Source organism: Oryx dammah, unplaced genomic scaffold, assembly GCF_014754425.2.
Source record: "Oryx dammah isolate SB20612 unplaced genomic scaffold, SCBI_Odam_1.1 HiC_scaffold_2, whole genome shotgun sequence".
NCBI classification, from domain to species: Eukaryota; Metazoa; Chordata; class Mammalia; order Artiodactyla; family Bovidae; genus Oryx; species Oryx dammah.
This window is the reverse complement of record NW_024070186.1, coordinates 134,113,208-134,125,620: the sequence shown is the minus strand read 5'-3', so window position 1 is coordinate 134,125,620 and position 12,413 is coordinate 134,113,208. Positions and strand designations below refer to the sequence as shown.

General features: G+C 37.5%; 1 long non-coding RNA gene across 1 annotated transcript; it reads left to right on the top strand.

Moving 5' to 3' along the window:
• Positions 1–1,008: 1,008 nt before the first annotated feature.
• Positions 1,009–10,885, top strand: LOC120853416. Its single transcript, XR_005718775.1, has 2 exons — positions 1,009–1,127; positions 10,664–10,885. It is a non-coding gene; the product is annotated as an uncharacterized LOC120853416 (long non-coding RNA).
• Positions 10,886–12,413: the final 1,528 nt, after the last annotated feature.

Here is a 12,413-nt window from a genome sequence, read left to right as displayed (position 1 = left end):
AGTATATTGAGTGCATACCTCTCTCCCTTAAGACTGTCTCCAGCTGATGCCACACAATACAATTCAACCTTAAAAGGAAAATAATCATAACAAGTCAATTAGTCAGTAAGTAAGCTTCCCAAATACAAAGAAGCATAGAGTTCACAACAGTGTTACATGCAGATTCATACATTTTAAAATTCATTATTCCAAAAAAAGGATAAAAACAAGTAAATAATATAACTTATTAATGTAAATACTTTAAACATTAATGTTAATGCCTTTATTGTACCTGTGAGATAGTTTTGCTATTTCAAAGCATACACTGTATTTAATTTTATCCCGAGTTTTTCTTTTAAGGTGAATGAAACTGCAACTTTACAGTTGAGGAAGGTAAAGTACAACAGATTGTGTTTCTTATACAAGGACATAGTACTAATTGGTACTCCCACCAGAGGGATGCATATGACCAAAAGCTATGACCTGACAGTCAGGGAAGTTTGTTGGTGTCCAAAGAGGTCTTTTCTTACCTTGAACTTTATGTTCTCATCATGCTTCTTGAGAAACTGCCTCATCTGGGGCTTCCTTCGTGGCTCAGACAGTAAAGAATCTGCCTGCAGTACAGGAGACCTGTGTTTGAACCCTGGGTCAGGAAGATTCCCCTGGAGAAGGAAATGGCTACCCATTCCAATATTCTTGCTTGGAGATTTCCATGAACAGAGGAGCCTGACAGACATCTGTGGGGTTGCAAAGAGTCGGGCACAACTGAGCAACTAACCCTTTCATTTTCACCAACACTTAGAGTTTTATTTTAATTCCTGGCTCTCTAGTGAGTTCTGAGAATGCCTCTCTTTGCTGTCTTGCTCACTGTTGAACACTGGCATACCATAAAGTATAATCCCAGTGCAAGGATCATTTAGCTAGGGTACTGTATAAAGGTAGGTAGATGGTTAGACAACTTTCCAATGGAAATTATCATTTTGTTATTCCTTAACTCAGAAATCTCTCTACTGCAGGAAGGCTCTATGGACAGCTTATATGAGCCAGTCCCAGAGCAGCAAGCTCACCAAGAGAGGAGCTCGGGTAGAACTGATTCTTTTTTCTCACCCTCTGAGGACAGTGGAAGATCACACAGCAATCTCTTCATGGTGAGTGAAACTTAAGTGAATCACCTCTTTTCTATTGTATATGTAGAATCACTTCCTTAAAGAAGCATGTTAATATGGCAAAAGACCCTGTTTTCTGAAACTTCTTCATTTACTTTTAATTTCTACTTTTCACTGTTTTGTCTTACATGATTTTGGCTTATTAGTATGAGCTACCACTTACAAAGTATGTATTAGATGATCAAGTAGCTAAAATTATTTAATCAAAAGCAAACTTATGACAAAGAAGTAATTGTATTGCTTTCTAGATGATGAAACTACAGGACAGAAATACAACATAACTTCTTAAAGTCTATAAACCATTTAGTGTTAAAGCTGGCAATTAAATACACATTTATATAATGTCCACATCAGCAGTTTACTGGTAAACCAGGTCTTCGGGATGAGTGGGGAGAACGTGAGATTTGTAGCATTTGCCAATTCCCATGATTTCAATGGTCCTACTATGGTTGACTTCAAGCTGCCAATAGTTTAATAACAGGCTTACAATACCTGAATATTCAATTATTCATTCTCTCTAGCGCCAACTTCAGCACACTACTCACTGCTTTAAAATCTGTGCTACTTCTTTACTAAACCACTGCTTAAATTTATGGACACACACCATCAACTTACAAAATGTTGAGTATTATTAGGATGCAAAGGCAAATAGTCTTGTGAATTATATTTATAATTACCAGAGGCAGAGAGTTTTCCATGCTCTGCAAAATTAGCCCGTTCCTGTTTTATAGTGCAGGCAGTTTTCTTAGTCAATTGTGCTGTAATTAAATTAATCCCATTCTAATAAACTTATTTCGTTTCTACTTTGACTTAGGACAATATAAAAAGTCCTATGTCTGCAGCAATTAACGAAATTTTCTATACTTAACAGATGTAGAAGTTACCTCTTACCCTTATAATCACACATTTCCTCAATAACAGCAACAAAAAATAATATCAACTATTATTTACTCAGTGCTTTCTTTTTGTCAGGGACTCTACTGGATGATGTTTTATATGAAATTATTTGTGCTGGTCCTCACAGTAACAGTATAGAAGTTTAGAAATGTTGAGAAAGGCTAAATAACTTTCCCAGTTAAAGAGAGGATGAGAAAAAATTAGATTAAAATACCTTCCAATGTTACACCAACCTGCACAGCTACCTATCTTATTCTTTGGGGACATTGGAAACTTATTTTCCCAGCTTACTGAATGCATCTGTTTCCCAGAAACCTAGACCAACGAAAGGCTAATATACTATTATGCATGTGTGCCTAGTTGCTCAGTCCTGTCTGACTCTTTTGTGGCCCCATGGACTGTAGCCCACCAGGCTCCTCTGTCCATGGGATTTTCCAGGCCAGAATACTGAAGTGGTTTGCCATTTCCTCCAATAAACAAGTTCAATAAGAAGTCTCAGTAAGTAAATATAATTTAAAAAATTTAGTGCCGTGGAAACTCTGCTCTGTACCCTTTTCAATATCCTTAAAATATTGGTGTTGACAGATATGTTTAAGAGAAAGCAGCAATACATTTTACATCTCAGTGTGAGAGAGAGAGACCATTTACATGGGGAATGTCAATTGACACTGCAAAATGTTTGTAAGCATTTTTTCTCTATAATTAAAAAGAAAAGGTGAATAGGATTAAAAGATTCAAGATATTTCCTTAAATGGATGAATTTAATAAGTATGCAAGAAAAATAAGTTCATGACCAACTAGTTTACTGGGATTGTTATCAAACTTCATTTACACTGCAAAAGTAGATGAAAATGAAACATGATTTAAATTGCCACAGCTCTCTTTCCGTATATACGTGAAAGTGGAAGTGAAAGTGAAAGTCACTCAGTTGTGTCCAACCCTTTGCGACCCCATGCACTATACAGGCCATGGAATTCTCTAGGTCACAATACTGGAATGGGCAGTCTTTCGCTTCTCCAGGGGATCTTCCCAACCCAGGGACTGAACCCAGATCTCCCACATTGCAGGTAGATTCTTTACTAGCTGAGTCATATATATATTTCTGTATATATATATATATATATAATTAAGTACTTAGGTAAATGTATACATTATATATATCGTATACAATAAATATGTATGTATCACAATTTAATTTTAAAACATATGCATATATATCAACATAAATGTTTATATGTATATAAATATCCACTTGTGCTAAATTGCTTCCGTTGTGTCCAACTCTTCGCAACCTTACAGACTGTAGCCCGCCAGGCTCCTCTGTCCATGGGATTCTCCAGGCAAGAAAACTGGAGAGGGTTGCCATGCCCTCCTCCAAGGGATTTTTCAGACCCAGGGATTGAACCAGTGTCTCTTATGTTTCCTGCATTGACAGGCAGGTTCTTTACCACTAGCACCGCCTGGGAAGCCAGTATATAAATGTGTATGTGTATATATGGAGAAGGAAATGGCAGCCCACTCCAGTATTCTTGCCTAGAGAATTCCATGGGCAGAGGAGCCTGGTGGGCTACAATCCATGGAGTCACAAAAAGTTGAACACAACTGAGCAACTAACACATGCTTGCGTATGTGTGTATATACACCCACTCACACTGAAAAGCAACTGGTTCAATTATTAATTCCACTATTCAATTGTTGAATTATACCAATTGTGTCAGATTATTAGGGACACCTATTTTATTCCTGATGAAAATGATCCATAGCTTGGATAAAACAAAATTAGTCTTTTAATCATGAAATTTAGTGATTTTAGAACTTTCCTGACTTTCCATCTAAGTTTCTGAAGAATGGAGGTTTTTTTCCTCCTACTATTCTCACTTTTCTTTTTCTTTTCTAATTCAAGAGGAAAAAGATTTGGACCAGTCATAATAGTATTGAAAATAGATGCTTCTTTCTGGATTAATGTTCTGAAAATACTATGAAAAGACCTCTAAACTTAATGGAATTATTCCTCAACTCTGAGAGTCCTCAGCCCAAATGTGTTTGTAATTTTCCTGTAGGGGAGAGGTACTCTCAAACTTAAACACTTTACACCCAGCCCAGCAGCATACACAGTGAGAGTGAAAATTTATGGTTCATACTAAAAATAATGTCATTTGCCACATGAATTGAAAAGAAAAACAAAACGAGAAAAGAATCCTAGGCTTCTAGGCTTCTCTTAATCTATTTTATTTATGCATACTTATTAGAAGTAAGAAGTTTTTTGGAGGTTGTAAGATGTTCTGGGGCCCCCAAAGAGAAGATCAGGTGTAGATCAACGGCATAATTAGAGAGATCTTTAAGGGAAAAAAAGTAATGTTGGGATTTTAAATGAAGAACATCAAAAATATCCAGTTTACATTTTAATTGAATTTCTAAGAGGGATTGGTAATGGAGAGCTAAATAGTCTAAAGAAAAACTGATTTAAAATGAGAATTTATTAAATTTTATAAAGATAATAATAAGTAGTTCATTTATAATGCATAGCAAAGCCAGAGAGTTTGGGAGGGCTACTACCAAAAAAAGATTTACAATAATAATAATAACTAAAAAGTTTGATAGAGTGAATAATCATGCAGCTAAGCAGATATGCTGAAAGAAAATAGACTAACATAGCCTAGCTAAAGACTGATTACTTTATTACGTTAGTTAAAATGTCGGTTATTACTGCTTGATTCTGTACCTATTTTAGCACCACTTTATTATATCTTAAGCTAATAAATGATCTTGAATTAGAAAAAAAGAGAGAACATAAAATGTTTGTACCTCTGCCAGTTTGGGGTTAACAAGATCAAGCCTGAATTATCAAGCTTGCCATCTATATTGATTGAAGTAAGCCAATAATTGTCAGTTTTCCACTTCATTTTGTATCTCATAAATTAAGTCGGTAAGATATTTAAGCCTTTTCAAGTGCTAGTGTGTTAGTCCCTCAGTCGTGTTCGACTCTTTGTGATCTCATGAACTGAGACCCACCAGGCTCCTCTGTCTTGGAATTCTCCAGGGAAGAATACTGGAATGGGCAGCCATTCCCCTCTCCAGGGGGTCTTCCTAACCTGGGGATAGAATCTGGGTCTCCCAAATTGTAGGCAGATTCTTTACCAGCTGAGCCACCAGGGAAGCCCTTCTCAAAAACGAGCTTAAATGTGCAACAGGGGATGTATCTCTATTATTTGTAGGATGCACAAATATTCATTCAATGAATATTGGTAGGCTAAATAAATGGATCAGTGAAAATTCATTAGTCACACTAAAGAAAGTCTTAATTATGGAGAATGCATGATACAGTGTCATATATAAGCTTTGGAGGTGGGCAGATGTGAATCCTCATTCTAACTGTGCACTTTCTAGCTATTTGACTTGTAAAAGCTGTTAAAATTCCCTAGACCTCAATGTCCTCCTCTGTAGAATGAGGACAACAATCCTCGGTATGGATTCAGCCTAGTTCATTTTCAGAGAAGAGCATCCTGGCTTTCCACTGAGTACTCCAGTTAGAATGACAGATGTATTACAACAGAGCTGTGACTAGAACCGCTGCGCTGGGTAGCCTGTATGTGTACTGCCCACGAGCTAAGAACAGTTTTTACAGTAAAACAATTAAGTATACCCATTGTAAAGGGAAAGTGTTAGTCAATCAGTTGTGTCCAGCTCTTTGTGACCCCATGAACTGTAACCCGCCAGGCTCCTCTGTACATGGGGTTTTCCAGGTAAGGATACTAGAGTGGGTCTGTCAGTCAGTTCAGTCACTAAGTCGTGTCCAACTCTTTGCAACCCCATGAATCGCAGCATGCCAGGCCTCCCTGTCCATCACCAACTCCCGGAGTTCACTCAAACTAATGTCCATCGAGTTGGTGATGCCAGCCATCTCATCCTCTGTCGTCCCCTTCTCCTCCTGCCCCCAGTCCCTCCCAGCATCAGAGTCTTTTCCAATGAGTCAATTCTTCACATGAAGTGGCCAAAGTACTGGAGTTTCAGCTTCAGTATCATTCCTTCCAAAGAACACCCAGGGCTGATCTCCTCTAGAATGGACTGGTTGGATCTCCTTGCAGTCCAAGGGACTCTCAAGAGTCTTCTCCAACACCACAGTTCAAAACCATCAATTCTTTGGCACTCAGCCTTTTCACACAATATCACAGTAATCCAAGTCTATGCCCCAACCAGTAACACTGAAGAAGCTGAAGTTGAATGGGTCTATGAAGACCTACAAGACCTTTTAGAATTAACACCCAAAAAAAGATGTCCTTTTCATTATATGGGACTGGAATTCAAAAGTAGGAAGTTAAGAAACACCTGGAATAACAGGTAAATTTGGCCTTGGAATACCGAATGAAGCAGGGCAAAGCTAATAGAATTTTGCCAAGAGAATGCACTGGTCATAGCAAACACCCTCTTCCAACAACACAAGAGAAGACTCTACATATGGATGTCACCAGATGGTCAACACCTAAATCAGATTGATTATATTCTATGCAGCCAAAGATGGAGAAACTCTATACAGTCAACAAAAACAAGACCAGGAGCTGACTGTGGCTCAGATCATGAGCTCCTTATTACCAAATTCAGACTTAAATTGAAGAAAGCAGGGAAAACCACTAGATCATTCACGTATGACCTAAATCAAATCCCTTATGATTATACAGTGGACGTGAGAAATAGATTTAAGGGCCCAGATCTGATAGACAGAGTGCCTGATGAACTAGAGTGGGTAGCTGTTCCCTTCTCCAGGTGATCTTCCCAACCCAGGGATCAAACCTGGGTCTCCTGCTTTGCAGGCAGATTCTTTACTGTCTGGGCTACTAGGGAAGCCCATAAGTGGGCTACAACTATTTCCCCTTACCCTCAGCCCTGCAGCAATTCTACTGTCTAATGGCAGATGAGAAGGGCCACTGCTTTAATTTTTAAGCACTGATAAATAAATTATCTCAAATATTTGTCTAGTAAGAATTCCAAAGATTTGGGATAATTGTCACTATTGAATTATCAGCTAACTGCTTCTAATTAAATTTTTAGCACTTATTTTGTGTGAGGCACTGTTAGTCAGTTGGTATACATTAGTGAATTAAATTGTCAAAGATTAAAAAAGTAAATAAAAACAAAAGTAAAGAAGACCACGCCATAGAAACTGTATGTGGCCCACAGAACCTAAGCTATTTCCATCTGACAGTTCATGGAAAAAGTTTGCTGATCTAACAAGCAACATTTTTAAAAAGAAAAACAGGTAGAAATTAATTTAATAATATTGAACTTAAGTATATGTAAAAGATTATTGCTTCAATCTTTCAACTTGTAATTATTATGAAAAGTTAATGAGATTTTATATTTACACAGATTTTGAAATAAGATGTGTATTTTATACGTCTCAATTATGATGCTAAAATTTCAGTGGTTAAAGTGAATCCTCCTCCTAATGAAACAATGAAACTTGTGTATTTTTGAGCCAGCTTTAATTTCAAATTTTAAATTAAATTAAAATTTAGTACCTCAGTCAGACTAGCCATATACTAATTGCTCAGTAGCCACATACAGTCAGAATGGCTACCGTATTGGACAGCGTAGAATTAGAGGCTTGAAATTGCTGGTGATGTTGAGGTATCCAAGTAACCAAATAATATTAATTCCCCACTTTACTTCGGGAAATACAAAGTATAAAAATACTTGATGATAAACAGTTATATACTTTTAAGAGACAAGACTATAGTGAATAAGTGTATAAACCAGTGAGGAAGCTGAGATTGGTGATGTATCTGAAATGGATGGAGTCAAGACTGCAGTTCTGACTTCCCAAATACTAATCTTGTTCTTTGGCCTCTCTGTCCCAAGCGTGTGTGTGTGTGTGTGTGTGTGTGTTTTGCATGTCTAGGCAAGAGAGTAGGAGAGGCTGAGTGGGAGAATATGTTTTGGGGAGATGAGAAGTGAAGAGGTGGGGAAGACACAAAGATAAAGAATCCAACCTTGTTATATACACTGAATATAATCTAATATATATGACATGGCAGAAAGAACTTGAGATGGGCAATGAAGTTAATAAACTTGAGTTTCATTCCTGCTCCCCAGGCAGCTGAAAACTCTGTATCCTTGAAAATGTTATTGAACTTCTCTGACCCTAAGTTTTCTGAGCAATAGAATATGGATAAAGATGTCTGTCTCTTGGTTTGTAGTGAGGATCAAATGTTATAACACACATTAAGCACCTGGCGTAATGTATGTTAATGTTCATTTTCCTTCCTTCTACACCCATCACACCAGGGCAGAGCGATCCTTTAATTTAATATCCTTGATTAAATGACTTTAAGTCAAACTCTCACTTGAGCTTGGATGTCATTTTAAAATAACTGCTTAAAAAATTTGTAATCAACACTGCTTACCTAAAAGCATTGATTTCTTACCAGGCTGGACAGGAAGAAGCAACAGGATTTATTGTTGATGTGCATTAGAAAACCCAAGATTTTAATCTCCACAAATTGCCTCAAATCGTGAACAGCCAGTTTGAGTGCAATGTTTGACATTCATTCTGAGATTTCCCTCTGTGTGTAAATAATAGTAAACAAGCAAATCTATCCCAGTGACTCTTATTATCCTAATTTATATTTCAGGTATTTCTTTGGTCCATTTTAAGTTAAGTATTTTTTAAATGCAAGTTTATTTATTTCTCTATTTTTATGTTCTTACTCATCAACATTCTGCACTGATAAAAAGCACTGGCGAAATCAATTAAATTGCTCCCAGCTACCAGATGTTAATGAGAGTGTAATATAGCAGATTCAAACAGAGTTTTAAAGACAAATGATACGATGCATGTCTAACAGTTTGTTAGACCTCAGCCCTAATGAGGCCAAGGTCAAGGGTTTAATCCCCTCTGGGCCAGTTAGTTTTGCTCTGTTCCATAGCCACTGGCAGGATCCATGACCCAGCCTGCCATCTTGGCCATGCAGGCCATTGATCATTAAGGAATCCGGGTTAGAGGATGAGGTGGCACCATTACCCACTACAGGAAGATCCACTGAAGAGAGAACAACCCAGCTGACCAATAGTTTATCTGCCCATGAAGATTTTACTTCCCTATAATCAGTCTTCAGGCCACTAGTGCAATTCTCAACTTTCAACTTGGCAGAATTTATGGGGCAATGGTGGGCTTCCCTGATAGCTCAGGTGGTAAAGAATCCACCTGCAATGCAGGAGACCCCCAGGTTGATTCCAGGGTCAGGAAGATCTGCTGGAGAAGGGATAGGTTACACACTCCAGGATTCTGGCCTGGAGAATTCCACAGACTGTATAGTCCATGGGGTCGCAAGAGTCAGACACGACTGAGCAACTTTCACCATGGGGCAACGGTAGGGCATTAAGAGAGAAAACTGAGTTCTTGCCTTGGCTTTGTTTCTAAATAGCACTGAATAATCATTACATAATCTGACTCTTCATGGCCACCTCTATAAATAATAGGATTAGACTAGACGTTCTCCAAGTCCCCTTGCTGCTGGTTCCATGGGTACATTTTAATATTTTTTTGGAAGGAAGGGTGTTTTTTAAGATAAAACACTATTATTTTCCTTCTGAAACTGAAAGCAGACTTTTAAGATGGCCTCTAATAAACCCTACTGAACAAATCAGGGTTCTGTAGAGAAACAGAACTAATAGAATGTGGATATATTAAAAGAGAAATTTATTTTGAGGACTTGGCCGGTATGGAGGCTGGCAGGTCTGAAATTTGGAAGGCAAGCCAGCAGGCTTGAGACCCAGAGAAGTGCTGATGTTATAACGAGTTGAAAGGTAGTCTAGAGGCAAAAACCCTCTTCCTTGGGGATTACAGTTTTTTCTTCTTAAAACCTTCAACTGTTGAAATGAGGTCCAGCCACATATACAAAGTAATCTGCTTTACTCAAAGTCTATTTCAGTGTTAATTTCATTGGTGCTTGACCAAGTGTCGGGTTCCGTGGCCTAGCCAAATTGACCTACAAAATTCACCATCGTTTGCCTTCTGGTATTTATGTCTTTATGTAATACTCACCTTTTTTTGTGTGTGACTTGATTCAAGCAGAATTTGGCAAAGGTAATAGAAAGTCACATCTATGATTAAGTTATAAAAGACTATAACTTCCGTCTTACAAGCTGACTCTCTCTATTGCTTTCTTGCTTGCACATTACAGTAAAGCAAGATTCCATCTAGAAGGGGCCCGTGTGGCCAGGAACCCAGAGCAGCATTCAGCCTACAATCAGCAAGGAGCAGGGGCCTATATTTCAACAATCTATTGAAAACAAATGCTGTCAAGAATTTCTGAGAGAGCTTGGAGGAGGATTCTCTTCCCAGCTAAGCCTTTAGATGAGACCTCAGACTTTTGGGCCAATAGCTTGAATGCAAGCCTGAATCAGAGGATCCCCATAAGCCATGCTCATATTCCTGACACAAAGAACTTGTGAAATGATACATGTGTATTGTTTTAAGGCATTACATTTTGAAGTAATATATTGTATAGTAATAGATAACTAATGCAGGGTCTAAAATTAACTTGATAAGTTATTAATCAGAGTTATTTATAGATAACCAAAATCCAGGTTAGCTCATTTAAGCAGAAAGAAATGGATTGCAGGCTTAAAAATTCTCCAAATTGTTGGGAGGTTGAAGACAGATCCTCTAGCTGAGTTTGAAGAAATGACTGAGAACCACACTGCAAAACTTGCCATCCTGAAGAGAGCCACTGCTTCCAGCATCATCCATCATAAGTGGTGAAATCAAGATGCCACTATCGTAGCAGCAGGCTTCATAACTACACTATCTCCGCTGAGATTTGAGATAATAAAAATGGATGCCCACCTTGTCTTTTCTCTCATGTTAGTCAATTTTGAATCAGTGTCTTCAGTTGGTCCATGTGATGGATAGGACCTAAGACACACATCTTACCCTAGTAACAAAAGGATTCTTCTCTCTTTCTCTACTTTTTCCCTTCCTTATCTCTTTCCCTCCTCTGCTTCTCCTTCTCTTTCTCTCTCCTCCTCCTCCTTCTCCTGCCTCCTCCTTCTTCTACACATTGATTTTAGGATTAGTGAATGACAGATGTTGGCTATAGCAGGAAGTACATATATCAAAAATAGCTAGAGATAAAATGAAACACCATGTAATTAAATGCTGCATTACAAGTATAAAGCCCAACTTCTATAATAATTCTCAGAAGGGATTTCAAAAAAATAATACAATAGGAGCACAAAATGTGCGAGCTTTTAAAAGTCCCAGCTTTTAAATTTACCAGCTATGTAATCTCAGACAAGTTCTTTAAACCCAGTTTCTTCTCCTATAAAATAAAGAAACTGCTTGTTACTTTCACTCATCATTTGAAAATAAAAGGTGACAATGCAGTTAACATTATTAGTGCAGTGGCAGGCAGAAAATAGATGATCAATAGTAAGCGTTATCCCTAAGAACATGATTGTGGTTTGTGGTTTAATGGTGCAAGTTCAGTGGAGAAGGTAAGGTTTAAGCTGGGCTTGAAAAGGAAGAGCTAGGGTTAAAAATGGTGAAGGATAAGTAAGTAATAGATTACCCCTGCACCCTGTCTTAACATCTTCCACAAAAGGCCTTAAAAAGCACTTAGAGCTGAGTGTCTTATAAACGGATACATGAACACACTGAAATGTGACATGTCATCTTAGAATAGGTGAGTAATGAAGTCAAAGCAGGTAACTCCCAGGTTGGTATTCTAACCATTCAACTGCATTTCTTACTTGCCTCCAAACTATGAAAATTGGGAATTTTTTTGTTCTGTCTCCATATTAGCATCAGCATTGACATAGCTATTAATAACATAGACACTAAAGGAAGAAAATGAGATTAACAAAGGCATCCTATCAGCCAGGCCTTCATCAAACTATGAACAAGAGGAGTCAGTGTCAAAACAGTGCATGTAATCCTTTTCTTGATTTCTAGATTGTGAAATGACTCATAACAAGTTGACATATAAAACACAGATCAGCTTCATTAAAAACACTGCACTTTTCTTTCATTTTTATTTTTTATTCATTATATCTACAGTCACATACAGCTATTCTTCTGCCACCATTTTATATGTGAATCATTTCTGGTGGTTTTAATTAGTTTCCTCCCGTAAATAGAGACGTATGTTAAACTAAAATGAAATCAATAGATTAAGGTTAATTATTCCCCATTCTCTTTTTTATTTCCTAAGCTCAGGATACAATTACTAATTGAATCTAATGAAAGCCATGTTATCTCTTTAATCATGTTTTAAAGAAAAGGCTATAAAGCAAAAAAGCCCATTCCCATTTTAATTTTCTCTTAAAAGCTTCTGTCATCCCTATTGACTTTGGATTGAAATATTGTAGAAA